We start from the raw sequence: 14961 nt of genomic DNA, 5'->3' as shown, positions 1-14961 counted from the left end.
CCTTGGGAGTTTTTGGCCTTCCTCTGCAGTGTGTCACTTTCCAGGATTATCTGGGTATATCTCACTTAATCATTTCCCTGACATTGCAGGGCTCTCAAGCATTGGTGCACTTCAGTCTCTCGTATGGCACATAACACTAGTCTCCTGCAGGCTGTAATACTTTGGTTTAAATTTAGCTGGATTTAGTGTGAGTGTGCCGGGTGGTACCTGTATCCTGTGATACACAAGAGGTCAGATTAGATCATCGGGTAGTCCCTTCTGTCCTTAAACCCTATGACACTAAATTAGCCTAACCCTAACCCAAATTAGTATTGATCATGCACCTGTGATAGACTATATTCCTATATTCATCCCCTGCAAACTCTTGTAATAATCTGTGCAAAGTATGCTTTGTGAGGTATCATTTGAAAACTCATTATTTGTTGGTCATTATTGTCCTGTGTGGCAACATTGTAAAAGTTATAAAGATTCCAAGACATATGTTCCAAGTGTGCGGAGTGGGCCAAACCAGTTCCTCAGAGACAAAGGGCAAACTTACTCCTCAGCCAGTTGTAAACAAGGCCAATGGCCATTCTTTGGCAGGAAAGGGGGTATAGGTGAAAAATCTACATTTTAGCAAATAAACAGCATGGAGTTCCCGTCCACACTTTCACAGTAAGCCAAAAATCAAGCTAATCCCATTTCAAAACAAGGCCAAAACAAGCCAATCCCTAAAAATCCCAACACTCTGTCTGACTAAATCCCCCCCGTGTGCAGTCTGGTGGGCCCGCTGTGTGCCCCTGAATCTCTCCCCCCTTTGCCCCTGCTTGCCCCTTGCCCCTGCTTACCGGGAGCCGATCAAAAAAAAAGAAGCAACAAGCAAGCCAAAAACTAGCCAACAAACAACTCACAAGCCAATTAAGCCAAAACCAAGCCCAATTTCTGCATTTTATGGCATGTCTGCTATAGGGCCTCTTGCTTTGCCTTACAGACAAGATTCATCTCATGGGCAAAATTCCACTCAGGAGCCTCCCAGGGATTATTTCTGATCAACGGACCCCATCACCATCAGATCAAGAGACTAGCAGTTGCATATTTTGTAAAGAAGCCTCTAAACCGGTAGAGTAGCTCATCAGGGAAAATTCTTTATACATAAAGTCACATTAGTGGTTTACTTGGGCCACTCCATATCACAGACATCCACCTAAAGGGAAGGGATGTTTACTTAGGAAAATAACTTTTGAAGGAAAATTAGAAACTCCAATACACGGTCCCCCCGCCTCCCAGCAAATCTATATACAGCTCAAAGATCTCTTACGCTGAATGAAGTATACTATTGCAAGGAAATGAAAGACAATCCCAGATATTAGTAGTTTTGGTGGTAACAGGTGTAGGAAACAGCTGGTATGGAACAAATGATCATCTTTTTCCATGAAAAGACCAGTCACTTAGGTCTAATTTGGGGCCAGTGTTATGGTTATTGTTGCTAGCCTGACCTTCCAGCAGGGACAAGGTTGTGTCTGATTAGATACACTTGGCTCAGCTGTGGTTATCGCTAGACCAGATATTTCATTCAGATGGGAAATCAGTGTAAGTTGAGCCAAATTGATTAGGCATTTTAAATGAGCTCTGGCCATTTGTCCTATTTTTTCCTTCTCATTTTGCCTTGTATTTAAAGTTGTACCTTGTCATAATATCATCTGGTAATAAACATTTTAGTATTACAGTGTCAGTTCTTGGAGGTTTGAGCTGCCTGCCTGGCCTTATGTCCTTCAAACAACTAGTGACATGATGCTAACCTTTAGTTGTCAGACAACTCATATGTAGTTTAGGCACACAAGGCATCCTACAGAACCAAGTTCTATGGGAACTGATGCTGCAACACTGCTGGATAGCAGAGACAATCCAGAGCTGCCAATAGTGTGGAGGGGGAGGGGAGTGAGGGCAACAGCTTCAACAGATGTTACTGAGCATGCTCCATCCGTGTGAGAATGTTCAATACAAGCCAAACTGCAACTTGGGGAGGGGGGAGGGGGAAAGGCAAGTGATTCACGTGCCCCCTCCTCACACATCACTTCAGCTGGCTGGAGACCAGGGCCAGCTCTACCATTTTTGCCGTTCCTTAGCATGTGCCACCCCAGGCACATGCTTCCTCCGCTGGTGCCTGGAGCTGGCCCTGCTGGAGACACATCTTGCCCAAATTAGGATATGCAAAGTTCTGCACCAGTTTATGTCTCTAAGGCAGCGGTTCCCAAACTTGTTCTGCCACTTGTTCAGGGAAAGCCCCTGGCAGGCCAGGTCAGTTTGTGTACCTGCCGCTTCCGCAGGTTCAGCCAATCGCGGCTCCCACTGGCCGCGGTTCGCTGCTCCGGGCCAATGGGAACTGCTGGAAGCGGCGTGGGCAGGTACACAAACCAGCCCAGCCCGCCACGGGCTTTCCCTGTGCAAGAGGCGGAACAAGTTTGGGAACCACTGCTCTGAGGACTCCGCTATCTGCAGAGACAGTCAACTATCTTGGGTTGAGTTTAATACAACCCCTTCTGAGTTAACAGAGGCCCTTTATGTTCTTATGGAGATTTTATTTTTGCTCTAAAAGAAAAGTAATTAAGATTTAAGGGTGTATGCGCTCTGTGTATGCAAAAACAACACAAATTAAGCTATTGTCCAGTGTGAGAAAGGGTATCAGAATCTGGCCAATGGTGTTTTTGAAAGACACAGATGTTGGGAGCCAACTGGTCCTTGAGCAAAAGTGAGCAAGGCAGATACATTTTATACTATAGTAGGGTAGTGGCACATAATTTACAAATTTTCGGACTAAAAAGGTCCCATCTTCAGATGTTTGCAGTTCATACAAAAACCTTGCATCATATAAATTGAAGTCAACATAGCTCATCCTCTATAAACCAAGATTTTTGTACAAACCGCCAATACTTTAAAAGAACATTTTGGCCCCAGAATTCATGTATTATACAGCCTGGTCTCATAGAACATATCATAAGTACCTTACCTGATTAGAATTTAAGATATTTTTAATGTAGGCACCTTTTAAAGAAACATACTATGGTAAATCAATTAGGTAATTGGCAATGGCAACTCTTTCAGTTTTATCATGTTTAGCAATATTTTGTGTTTTTCTTCAAGCCTCAACTCCTAGAGTGATGGGATTACAGGAGAATTTCAACTTCCATTTAGAAAAGAATGCTTTTACATTTTATCTTACGTGAGCAATGCAGGAACCTGTCATAAACAGATAGTTAAGGGTTAATGTCTCTTTTACCTGTAAAGGGTTAAGAAGCTCAGTAAACCTGGCTGACACCTGACCAGAGGACCAATAGGGGGACAAGATACTTTCAAATCTTGGTGGAGGGAAGTCTTTGTTTGTGCTTTTTGTGTTGTTGTTGTTCCCTCTTGGGACTGAGAGGGACGGGACATCAATCCAGGCTCTCCAAATCTTTCTGAATCAGTCTCTCATGTTTCAAACTTGTAAGTAATTAGCCAGGCAAGGCGTGTTAGTCTTATGTTTGTTTTCTCAACTTATAAATGTTTCTTTTGGAAGGATTTTTACCTCTGTTTGCTGTAACTTTGAACCTAAGGCTAGGGGTGGTCCCTCTGGTCTATAGGAATCTGATTACCCTGTAAAGCATTTTCCATCCTGATTTTACAGAGATTATTTTTATCTTTCTTTCTTTAATTAAAAGCTTTCTTTATTAAGAATCTGATTGATTTTTTTCCTTGTTTTAAGATCCAAGGGGATTGGGTCTGGACTCACCAGGGATTGGTGGGGGGAAAGGAGGAGGAATGGGTAATTCCTCCTTGTTTTAAGATCCAAGGGGTTTGGATCTGTGTTCACCAGGGAATTGGTGAAGCCTCTCAAGGCAACCCAGGGAGGGGAAAGTTTTGGGGGGACAAAAAGTGCCCCAGACACTGAAATTCTGGGTGGTGGCAGTATTACCAGATCTAAGATAGTAATTCAGCTGAGAAGTATTCATGCAGGTCCCCACATTTGTACTCTAAAGTTCAAAGTGGGGGAAAGAAACCTTGACAGAACCAAACAACAGAACTCTGTACCTGAAATATTGTAAGGCAGGAGACACCCATCTCCTTTTTAATACTTTCAAAACTACTGGCAACCCATGATACCTGGAAAATATCAATTTCCAGGCTGTACACATCTAGAACACCCAGTAGAAAAGAAGCACAGTATTCAAAAGTTTTCTAATGAGCTGTCAAAACTGTAGGCCCTCTTCCACCTCTTGAGATCACTTTGCAAACATGAAGCTTCAGAGGATGTATAACATTATATGGATTCAGAGTAGCAGCCGTGTTAGTCTGTATCCATAAAAAGAACAGGAGTACTTGTGGCACCTTAGCGACTAACAAATTTATTTGAGCATAAGCTTTCATGGGCTACAGCCCACTTCATCGGATGCATAGACTGGAACATATAGTAAGGAGACACATATATACAAATATATGTATATATGTATATGGATTATGCTTCAGGAAAACAAATCCAAGTAATTTTGTGCAACTTCTTTATAACCTCTGAAGATTCGTGTATGAGGACTGAGCTCAAGAGGAGGACAATCTTAAAGTGTTTGGAATAAGTGATTATAAATCTTTGCAAAAAATATCATTAATCCCTTAATATAAACTCTCCTTACATCGTTATACATTTGTCAGAAAAATATAAATGTGATGGTTTTATACAATATTAAGTGTACTAAGTTATATTCTGTCAACAGATTTGGCTTAATTTTAGGTCCCAAGGAAATATAATAAGAAAGCCAAGATGGCCGTAGGGCAGGGTGATAACTTCATTTTACTATAAGCAAAACTGACAAGAAAGTTAAGGCTCCAAAGTAGTCATATCTTTTAGGTGGCCAGTTTGAAACACTAATCCAGCAGAGCCTCATTTTCCCTGCATACAGTATAGGAGCCCTGATATTTGCCTTCTTCTTAAAGGCATTGTGAGGCCTAACTGAGCAATGGCTGTGAATCACCACTGCCCAGGTCCACTTTTACACCAGTGTAATACTACTGAAAACTGTAGAAGAAGAGATTATGTTACAGCAAAAAACGCTCCTCTGCCTCTTTTTTTGTGGCGACAGCAAAAGCAGGTAACATTTACATTTCTATAGCGTTTTACCAAGAGGCAGTGGCAAACCTGGCCCTGAAGTTTCAAACCAAGGTGATCTGCACTGGTACAAGCCACAATTTGCCCTGGTGCAGTTACATCAATGTAGCTCTTTCAGCAACAAATAACCCCACTGTAGACATGACCTAAGTCTTGCCAGAAAGTTTGAAGTCCTTACAAGCTTAAAGAATGAGCTAAAGTCCTCCACAGCACCCCACCAATGTTTGTAGCACCTTTGAAGTGAACAGCAAGGTCTACTGTGCACATGTACACAGCATTCCAAGAATTAGTCAAGAAAAGAAACATAATAAAAAATCATACCATGCATGCTGTGATGTTACCTCCCATAAGGCTTTATGGAAATATGCTTAGAATGTGTTTTAAGCTACATATGCCATGTAACATATTTCCATAAAGGTTATGATCTACTGAATGTATTGATCCTATTTGTATGCATGTATCATTATTCGAAGTTATGAATGTTATGAATGTTGGCCGTGTACTGGCTTGATTTCTAAATAACCTTAGCAGAGAATTTGGTCAGTTCCTAAATTGAGTACCTTATCAAGAAACATTTAAAGGACGATGGATCTTGGAATGCTCCAATCCACAGAAGACGTCTACTTGAGGTCATTCAAGGTAGCATGTAAACAATGGATGCTACCTATAAAAACTTTGAGTCATGCATGGGCATGTGACTTGCCCAGGTGACTCCTAAACTCTATCTTGGAGCTGGACCCCCTCCTCCTTCCTATGCAAAGTCCTGAAGCACTGGTTCTGCAGCTCCTATTGGCTGGGAACCGTGGCCTATGAGAGCTGCAGGGGCGGTGCCTGCAGATGGGGCAGCGCACAGAGCCACTTGGCCTCACCTCTGTGTAGGAGCCGGAGGGGGGACATGCTGCTGCTTCTGGGAGCTGCTTGAAGTAAGCGCAACCCAGAGTGTGCACCCCAGCCCCCTCCTGTGCTCCAACTCCCTGCCCCCAGCCCTGATTCCCCTCTCACCCTCCAAACCCCACATCTCTACCACCACCCCCAGTCTGGAGCACCCTCCTACACCCCAAACTCCTCTTCCCCAGCCCCACTCCAGAGTCAGCACCCCCAGCCAGACCCTCACCCCCCTCCCGCATCCCAACCACCTGCCTCAGTCTGGAGCCCTCTCCCACACTCTGAACCCCTTTTTTCTGGCCCCAATCCAGAGCCCACACCCCCAGCTGGAGTCCTCACCCCTTCCCTCACCCCAACTCCCTGAGCCAGCCCAGTGAAAATAAACAAGTGAGTGAGGGTGGAAAGAGCGAGTGACAGAGGGAGGGGGAATGGAGTGAGCGGGGGCAGGGATGGGGCATGGCCTCAGAGGAGGGGCGGAGTAGGGGCAGGGCAAGAGTGTTCAGTTTTGTGCAAGTAGAAAGTTGGCAACCCAACACAAGGTTGGTCTGAATGCCACAAAAAGAGAGTAGGTTGGGCTGGCAGGCTGAACCCCTCACCACCATATACATGTAAGCAGCTCCTGTGACTAACTTTATTGGGACAACCTAATGCAGGAGAAGGGAGAGTTGGCCTTTAAGGGTGTCATAAACAGATAGCTAAGGGTTAATGTCTCTTTCACCTAAAAAAAAAAAAAGTAACCTGAAGCACCTGACCAGAGGACCAATCAGGAAACCAGACTTTTTCAGATCTGGGTGGAGGGAAGTTTGTGTCTGACTTCTTTGTCTTCTGCCTGTACTCTCTCGGCTATGAGAAGTGATTTTTTCTGTCTCCTGCCTTTCTAATCTTCTGTTTCCCAGTTGTAAGTACAAAAGATCAGATAGTGATTTATATGTTTTTTTGTATTTACATGTCTATAGTTGCTGGAATGTTTTGAATTGTATTCTCTTTGAATAAGGCTGTTTATTCATATTCCTTTTAAGCAATTGACCCTGTATTTGTCACCTTAATACAGAGAGACCATTTTTGTGTATTTTTCTTTCTTTTTACATAAAGCTTTCTTTTTAAGACCTGTTGGAGTTTTTCTTTAGTGGGGAACTCCAGGGAATTGAGTCTGTGCTCACCAGGGAATTGGTGGGAGGAAGAAGTCAGGGGGAAATCTGTGTGTGTTAGATTTACTAGCCTGACTTTGCATTCCCTCTGGGTGGGGGGGAAGAGAGATTAGCTCTCGGTACTTCCGTTTTCCAAGGCTGGAAACGGGGAGGGTGGAATCCCTCTGTTTAGATTCACGGAGCTTGCTTCTGTGTCTCTCTCCAGGAACACCTGGAGGGGGGAAGGGAAAAGGTTTATTTCCATTTGTTGTAAGACTCAAGGGATTTGGGTCTTGGGGTCCCCAGGGAAGGTTTTTGGGGGGACCAGAGTGCCCCAAAACACTCTAATTTTTTGGGTGGTGGCAGCTTTACCAGGTCCAAGCTGGTAACTAAGCTTGGAGGGTTTCATGCTAACCCCCATATTTTGGACGCTAAGGTCCAAATCTGGGACTAGGTTATGATAAAGGGGCTGCTTACTGCTTTACACACAGCCACAGACACATGTTCAAAGAAGAAGGCAGCGAATATCTGGGCCCTGATGTTTCCTACCCGCAGTGATCAACTCCTCTGTCCTGTTTCCATCTGCACTAATCTGGCACGCTCCTCCATGCACACATAGCAATTGGGAAATGCTGGGCAACTGGCATACACATTCATGTTGCAGAGAAGTCATCTCTGCTACATTAATCAACATCACACAATCACATCTTTGCCTCCTCAGCATTCCTCCCACATGCCAGCCAAGCAAATAATTTTCATTCAAAATTATGGATGAGTGAGGTCTTTGTAGCAAGATAAAAATAAGTTTTGCTCCCTTTTTAAATAACTTACATCACAAACAGAGAGTATACACGCTGTTACCAAGACAACACAACTCACTGTCTCATCTTTATTTGGGCCAGCATCTGCCCCTATTGGGAAACTACCCAAAAAGGGTCAGAAAGGGTTGGTCCCCCTGCCCTACCAACATTATAAGTCACTGCTCATGCCACTTAACAAGGGCACTACACTGACCTTATTAAGTGGAATACAGAAAATACTGAATTAGAAGTGGGGGAGGTTAAAGGCCAATATCTGCTCCACTTAACTGGAGTAGCTTGGCATAACTTGAACACAGAAACAGTAACTCCTCGTAATGTCAGACTGGTCCTTAGCTGTAAGAAGTAACCACAGCGGAGGTACAAATATTGTCCCAAGCTTTAGCTGTGCTGCAGCCACTTTGTCTCACACTGTAGGGATAAAGCTGCCCAAGTGCCAAGATAGATTGTCATGGAAGGTTTCAGAGTAGCAGCCATGTTAGTCTGTATCCGCAAAAAGAACAGGAGTACTTGTGGCACCTTAGAGACTAACAAATTTATTTGAGCATAAGCTTTTGTGGGCTTCTGCCCACTTCATCAGATGCACAGAATGGAGCATATAATCATTACACATATTGAAGCTATTTCCCCATGTTAAGTATCCTCACACCTTCTTGTCAACTGTCTAAAATGGGCCATCTTGATTATCACTACAAAAGTTTTTTTTCTCCTGCTGATAATAGCTCATCATAATTAATTAGCCTCTTACAGTTGGTATGGCTACTTCCACTTTTTCATGTTCTCTGTATGTATATATATCTTCTTACTATATGTTCCATTCTATGCATCAGATGAAGTGGGCTGTAGCCCACAAAAGCTTATGCTCAAATAAATTGGTTAGTCTCTAAGGTGCCACAAGTACTCCTGTTCTTATTGTCATGGAAGAATCACCTCATGAGGAAATCTCCAATGATATAGAGAGGCTGCTATGAAACACACTTTTCCCTGCAAGGAGCATAAAGGGACCTACCCAGGAGAAAAGGAGTAGGCTACTGCAGCCAGGCACCCATGCAATACCTGGCTCCCGTAACTGTTCCTTGGGGACATTGTCAATCAGCATAATTTAGAGCAGTCTACAAGCTTTTCTAACTCATGCCAGGAGGCTGAACTAGTGTATGGCTGACCCAGGATTTGGGAAACAAAGGTATAGAAGACAGTAATACTCTAACACTTCTGAATCTTTATACAGTTGATAATACATAGCTGAGCAAAAATACTGCATGAATTGTGTTAAATTAGATGATACACACACTTTAAAGGCCCTATTTCATGACCTGCTGGGGCTAGAAAAAACTTTGGTGGACCAGTACCAATATTTTTAGGACCAGTAACCTTTTCCAAGCATTGGCCTTCGACTAAAATTAAATTAAGATTAAAAAAAGAGTACTCCTACAGTATTATATAGAGTACTTATTTTAATACCTAATCTATATCTGAAACCCTTTGTGTCAATAACTGAAAGATACAAAGTAATTCCATAGCAGACAATTTTGCTTAGGATTTTGTCAAGCAGAAGTGTTTAGTACAGGGAGAAAAGGAATGAAACAACTGGTCATTTTATCACAGCTGAATCCTGTATATTCCCTTAGAGACTCCCATAGTGTAAATATTTTTTCATATGCATCTTTCAATCTTGCACCTCCTGTCATGCACAACCAGTTGTGTGTAGTAGTTTTGTAAGAACCAAATAATTTCAAAGCTATCATTCTTCATTCTCCAATTAGGAACACATACTTTCAAGTGGGATTTTATTTTCATTTAGAATATCTCCTTAGGCTTTTGATTCATAACATGCTGTCCCTCAAACCATATCTAAAGAACTGTACTGGTATTGCTGTGTAAATATGTTTTGCAGGGGGCTCTGATCAGAGTTGGTACTAGACAGAAAAACAACAAAAAGATTTTTCCTTCAGGAAGTGTGGAAATGACATAAATGATCTTAATGTCCTGTCTCTCCAGCAGAAAAGCTTCACATGGGTCTATATTATGCAGTATTATTTCACTGAATCTACCTGGTCTGTTCAAAGAAGAGCAACCAGTGGTCAACATAACTCTACTCTCACTCAGGGGCGGCACTAGGGATTTTGCCACCCCAAGCACGGCAGGCAGGCAGCCTCCTGCAGTTTGACTGCGGAGGGTCTGCTGGTCTCGCGGCTTCAGCGGACCTCCCGCAAGCACGCCTGCGGGAGGTCCACCGAAGCCGCAGGACCAGCGGACCCTCCGCAGGCAAACCGCTGGAGGCAGCTTGGCTGCTGCCCTCATGGCGCCGGCAGAGCGCCTCCTGCAGCTTGCCGCCTCAAACAGGCGCTTGGCGTGCTGGGGCCTGGAGCCGCCGCTGCTCTCACTTCATGGGGAAAAAAAATCTGCCTTTGCAGACATTTGCTATACAGAGCACCTCCCACGTCCCAAAAGCAGAGCATCATTTTCTGTACTGTTCTTAGAGAGGGAGGAAAAAAAAAAGAAAAAAGGTGTTTAGAGCTGGCATCAGCTAACAGAGCTATTCATTTTGCTCAGTAGCAGAGCACTCTCCAGGGAAGCCAAAGGCCTGGATTCTGCTCCTCATCCACCAGTCTCTTCTAGACAGTTCATTTAATGTATTGCTGTTTGCTTAGAAGGGTATGCAAATACCTTCAGTTGTGTTTACACAAGTTCAATTCAGCCCATGAAATCATAGTTTGAAAATTCCACTCACTTGTTCCCCACTGGTAAATGGACAATGTGTCCTGGTAAGTGTAAGGTCCTACACCATCAATTTCTACAAAATATAAGTTTGTTTGTTTGTTTGTTTGTTTGTTTGTTTGTTTGTTTGTTTGTTTGTTTGTTTGTTTGTTTGTTTGTTTAAAAAAGACATTTCTAGCCCTTATGCTTGCAGAGATAACCTTAAAAACAACAAGGAGTCCGGTGACATGTTACAGACTAACAGATTTATTTGGGCATAAGCTTTTGTGGGTAAAAAACCTCACTTCTTCAGATGCTGAGGTTTTTTACCCACAAAAGCTTATGCTCAAATAAATCCGTTAGTCTTTAAGGTGCCATCGGACTCCTTGTTGTTTTTGTGGATAAAGACTAACACGGCTACCTCCGAGAGATAACCTTGCAACATAAATCAATGGATTGCCAACTTCCTGAATTGGTAGACAGTTCCAGCATCTCTTTTGTTCACAGACTTTTCAAATATGTAATGAACATCACTCTGTTCAGTTTCACTCATCTGAAGCTCTTGTGCAGCCATGAAACTGACCAGAATCATATCAATTTCTGTCTGTTGTTGCTTGGAAAATCTAAGGTCAACACTGGAACTATTCATAGGGGAGAGGAGCTTCCTTCCCCCCAAGAAAGGCAGGGGATTGAGAGCAGCCAGGAGGGCAAAGAAGTAAAAAACCAGATGTTTCTCTCTTCCAACAGCCAGACTAGGTAAAGGATTTTCATATTATCAGACATCCACTCTCCAGCGGTCAATATGAAAGATAGAGCTCTGTAGTAGAGTCCAGAGATCACACTCAGATAATCATCCCTGAACACCTCCCTCTTCTCAGCAACTAGAGGTGCATGCTGGGAATCTCACCATGGCATTGACTATGAAGCTTATTGATAGATCCACCATATATCTCCCACATTAGCCTATGGCTGATAGAGTTAGTTGTCTGGCTGGCATACATGGTAGACTTTTGAATCCCCACATTAAATGCATTATGTTATAGTAAGGGTGATTGCATAGAAAGTATTTAATAGAACATTTTGATTTGTTGTTAGTACAAAGAATCTGGAGCCAAAACTCAACCTCAGGACTGCTTTCTTTGATGGTGTAGAGGGATGATCACCCTGCTCCTGCCTGAAGGGGATAAAGCAGTGCTGGAGAGGGCAGCAGTGGGGAAAGCTAGGTTAATTGGGAAAGCAGCCACAGCTGTGGTCAGCTTAATCCGGTCCCAGCTGGCCCTTATAAGAGGGCTGTGGGCCAGAAGCAGCAGAAGACACTCTCTCTAACTTCCTTGAGAGAGAAGGACTTGGCTGCCTGGGAAGCTGAGGAGGGTACCTAGGGTGGAGCAGTGCTGGAGAAGGGAAGAGACAGCTGGGGAGCTCCAGCCTAGCAAAGCCCCAGGCTGCAAGCCGAGTTAAGAACCCATAGAAGGGTACTAGGGCTGCAGAGGGGCAGCCCAGATATAGGCAGAGGCAGCTGATCCAACCTTCCTTGCTGATGATGCGTGGTTTATAGACTGCAGTCTGCCCCAGGGAGTGGGGGCTAGATGGGACTGGCAGTAGCCACTGAGGCAAGGTGGGGATAGAGGGTTGGGGGTTCCCCTGGATGGGAGGACCCAGAGGGCAGAACCCTGAGAGAGGGGCACTGTGGTCCGAGAGGGACATGGGGACCAGCGGCAGACAAGACACTGGCCTGTAGAGGTGCTCTGGGCTGGAAGAGCTAATTCCCAAGATGACCAGCAGGAGGCGCTGTGCTGGTGAGTCGTTGCCCCACTACAGATGGGTAGGTATTAGGTGCACTGCAGAGTCTGATACCTGTGCTCTTTTACAGAAGAACAAGGCTGGAATGCTTCTTGAGAATTACTGAGCCTTTTTAATTGGCTATAAAAGCTGGTATTAAAATACTGTTTTCAGGAATTCATTGTCACTTTGCATCTTACATTCACGAAAATGAAACTGGATTGCTAGGTTGAATTATCCATCATTTCATAAAAACCTGACAGTATGAAGTACACTAAAGTGCTTTCTTTGCACTCTCTAGGAGAAGCCCTGGTCACAGCAATTTTCCAGCAATGTATCAAACAATTAATCTGTCCCAACCAGCCATGTTACCATTGACATTTTCCTTTCTCTGGCAGATCTTTAATCAAGTCAGGCATGGCATAGCGACTGAGCCAGATCCAAAAGACAGTTTAGACTCCATGTTAGTCTGTTAAAGAAAAAGAAAACCACACCTAAATAATATCAGTTGACTCTGAGTTGTAACGACTACTGAATCCAGGTTTAACTATTTTACATATAAAATTGTTGTTCCATATGTTCTGCCTCTCCCCAGTACTTCCAGAAACTAGCGATAAATGTTTATTATTTAATTTACATTCAGCCAGTGGAGATTTTAGTCAGTCTCTGCACATAACCTTTAAGCAGCTCAGTCCTACAGTATTTGTCCTGTGTACACAGTAGACCTGTCTGTCCAGTACTCTTTTAAATAGCTATTTGATATTTAGAAAGAAGTGAGTGATAGCAAAGAGAATTAGTGCAATACAATAAGTGAAGCTGGGAAAGATATTTCCCTTAATACAGTGCAGCCTTCCTAGTACTCTGAGGTTCATATCCGTTTGTAAAATATCCTTCTCTCTTATCTGTCTGGACAGTTAAACGTTGGGTAATTTTCCCAAACCCCTGCCACTTCTTCCTCCCAATTTTTAGCACTGTTAAGCAGAAGAACCCCTGTATAAGATTACCCCTTTGCTATTCCAGCACACAGCACTGAGCCAGTGGTGTCAACAGAAGCAGAGTGAAACTGAGCCAGGTTCATTTTTTTAAATAGTACTGGCACTAGTGGAACTATGGGCCAAACCCTTTGAAGTTACTGGGGACTTTGCCTGATTAAGGATGTCAGGGCTTGGGTCCACAGTACAAGGAATGCTCAGCAGGGATGTTGCCAAAATGAAAGGATGGAAAGAGAAATGAGATAGAGATAAATTGAAAGGAACAGATGGTGAAGGGAGAGAAGAGACAAAAGGAGGAAGAGTCATTCGCAGAGGAAGAGGGGTCTGGTAAGAGATGGTGTAAAGAGCAGCTAAAGAAAGCCATTTGCACTGCACAACACCACCACTTATTGGTCCTGTGAAACCCAGGCACTCTCCACATATTCGACTGGCACCTTTTCTGTTAAATAACTATTTACACAGATATAGATAATGCAGTCCTGTAGCAGGGACAAGCCTGCCCGGTATTCTAGCGACAGTACATCACATTTAGAAACCTAAGTTGGTCCCTGACAACTGAGCTGGGCAGAAGTTGGGAGCATGCTCGGAAGGCAGCACTCGCTCTCTGGTGACCCATCTGAAACAAACTGAATACACTATTCTTGGAGGCTCCAGAGACTACAGTTGGGCATCTGGGTTCACATCTACTTTGGAACTATAGTGCCCCTCAGCAAAGGCCACTCTGATGCATAATCTTCCTGGATAATAAAGAAGCAGACATGATCCTGGAATGCCTCAGGAAAAAAACAAGGCAAGGGGATAAATGCAGAAGTAAAGGAAAAAAACCCATAAGAACAGCCATACTGAGTCAGACCAGTGTTCCATCTAGCCCACTGTCCTGCCTTACAACAGTGGCCAATGCTAGGTGCTTCAAAGGGAATGAACAGAACACGACAATTTTCAAAAAAGCGACAGAGTGGAACCTTATAGACTAACAAAAGTATTGGAGCATAAGCTTTCGTGAGTGAATACCCACTTCGTCAGACGCATGTGGTGGAAATTTTGAGAGGCAGGTATAAATATGTGGGCAAGAATCAGTCTAGAGATAACGAGGTTAGTTCAATCAGGGAGGATGAGGCCCTGTTCTAGCAGTTGCGGTGTTAACATCAAGGGAGAAGAAACTGCTTTTGTAGTTGGCTAGCCATTCACAGTCTTTGTTTAATCCTGAGCTGATGGTGTCAAATTTGCAAATGAACTGAAGTTCATCACTTTCTCTTTGGAGTCTGGTCCTGAAGTGTTTTTTGCTGCAGGATGGCTACCTTTAAATCTGCTATTGTGTGTCCAGGGAGGTTGAAGTGTTCTCCTACAGGTTTTTGTATATTGCCATTCCTAATATCTGACTTGTGTCCATTTATCCTTTTACATAGGAATTGTTCAGTTTGGCCGATGTATATAGCAGAGGGGCATTGCTGGCATATATTACATTGGTGGAGGTGCAGGTGAATGAACCGGTGATGGTATGGCTGATCTGATTAGGTCCTGTGATGGTGTCGCTGGTGTAAATATGT

At 43.6% G+C, this 14961-nt stretch overlaps 1 protein-coding gene across 1 annotated transcript in view; it reads left to right on the top strand.

Moving 5' to 3' along the window:
* The window catches only part of CPA6 (carboxypeptidase A6), a 121229-nt gene that overhangs the window by 46970 nt on the left and 59298 nt on the right, over positions 1-14961 (top strand). The gene's annotated exons all lie outside the window — the stretch shown is intronic.

Source organism: Gopherus evgoodei, chromosome 2 (genome assembly GCF_007399415.2).
Source record: "Gopherus evgoodei ecotype Sinaloan lineage chromosome 2, rGopEvg1_v1.p, whole genome shotgun sequence".
NCBI classification, from domain to species: Eukaryota; Metazoa; Chordata; order Testudines; family Testudinidae; genus Gopherus; species Gopherus evgoodei.
The sequence above is the reverse complement of the archived record's forward strand: the minus strand, read 5'-3'. Positions and strand labels throughout refer to the sequence as shown.